The 1,617-nt window shown below is 44.3% G+C and overlaps 1 non-coding gene across 1 annotated transcript; it reads right to left on the reverse strand.

Annotated features, from left to right (window-relative positions):
- Nucleotides 1–823: 823 nt before the first annotated feature.
- LOC140274218 (U5 spliceosomal RNA) lies at nucleotides 824–937 on the reverse strand. Its single transcript, XR_011908192.1, has one exon. It is a non-coding gene; the product is annotated as a U5 spliceosomal RNA (small nuclear RNA).
- Between the last annotated feature and the right edge of the window lie 680 nt (nucleotides 938–1,617).

The raw sequence follows: 1,617 nt of genomic DNA on the forward strand, positions 1-1,617 counted from the left end.
ATTCCTGAAGAATGATTCTGGTTCTTTCTAATAATACAAAGTTTGTTGTTTATTGTTGAAACTTCATCAGAAGTGAAGAAATAAATGAATGCCTATCAACAAATTGACCTTCTGTTGACCTTCGGGGAGGTGAGTATCTTCACTAGACTCACCTGTCTGCTCTTCCTCCTCATTTAGCGTAGCTCCACCCTCTGCCTGTGAATTCTCACAGACTTCAACACTGAGTGGTGAGGCCTCTACAGGCCCCTCCCCTTTTTGCTCCTCATTTCCAATCCAAGCTTTTGGCGGGAAGTTTGAATTTATTGGGTCAACCTCTTCACTTTGTTCACCAACTGCCACCTTTGGTCCTTCTCTTTGTTGGCTTGACTGTGGCTTTACCGTCTTTAATTTGTTGGCAAAAGATTTAGGGCAATCTCTGAAGAGGTGATTTAATTCTCCACAGAGATTACATTTCCTGCCATTTGGACACTCTCCAAAAGTTTGCCCAATTTCTCTGCTCTTCCCACATAACACCTTGGTACAAGCCTCAACCAGGTGCCCATGCTCACCACACTTGCGGCAGAACTTGGGCTGCCCCTGGTAGTGGATGTAACCTCGGTTTTCAAGGTGGCCAGAGTGTCGCCCACCCGCTGCACTGAGCACTCTTCAGCCCTTTTAAATGGTATAACTTTGCACTCCCGCACGCTCCAGCAAGCACCATTCAAGCAACAACTTTGCACTCCAGCTTCGAACATCGGCACAGTCGCAACAAGTAAGGCGACTCTACTCAGAGAAGTCACTCTGCACAGTAACAAGATTTCTTTTGCACAGACAGAAAGGGCTTCACCCGCAAAGGTAAAGCCTGCCAAAAATAGAAACAACTCATTAGTGCTGCTCTCCACAGAAATCTTTAGTAAAAGGCGAAAGACTTGTACGTTATGAAGAGAAACCAGAGTACGATTATCCGTCACTGCGGGAGCAGGGCATCAGGCTTGTTGGCATAGCCACCTTCCCCATGGTGAGCTTTGCTTGGTTGAGACGCTTGCTCCCCCCCCCTTGCTCCTCGGCTGACCAAGTAGGAACAATCGGGCCCTATTCGATGGCTGCCTTGTCTTTTACTCTGTGCAAAAGACAAGGCAGCAACAAAAACACCACGAGAATCCCGTATTGAGGCTTTGTTCTGACCGCTCATTCGGGGTCGCATTTCTTTCAAGCAATTCTCCTGGTTAGCCCACACTCGGCTCGCTCCCATAGCCGTGTTAAAGTCTACTTCGCATTCACTCTCTTTTCCCATCAGACTCTTAGGATTTTATCTATAAAATGAATTCCTTCACTCAAACTATGTGAAAACTGCTTTGTCCTTAATATTTACCATGTCTAGAAAGATTTAAACAAAAAAAACAACGTTGTACTTTGCAGTAAAAGAAAGAGCAAATCTAAAGTTTCAGGAATCCAAGAATAAGCTTACTTTCATGAGTTTTTCACGATTTCGGATTTTGCTATAAAATGAATTCCTTCACTCAAACTAAATTAAAACTGCTAAACCGCTAATCTGTTATATGTAAGGCAGATGTCAAATTCACCGAAATAGGATCAAAGGGTATTCGGCCAATCGAGCTGTAGCAACTTCGGTAAAAG

This window comes from Leuresthes tenuis, unplaced genomic scaffold (genome assembly GCF_036924035.1).
Source record: "Leuresthes tenuis unplaced genomic scaffold, fLeuTen1.0.hap1 SCAF_17, whole genome shotgun sequence".
In the NCBI taxonomy this organism is placed as follows: Eukaryota; Metazoa; Chordata; class Actinopteri; order Atheriniformes; family Atherinopsidae; genus Leuresthes; species Leuresthes tenuis.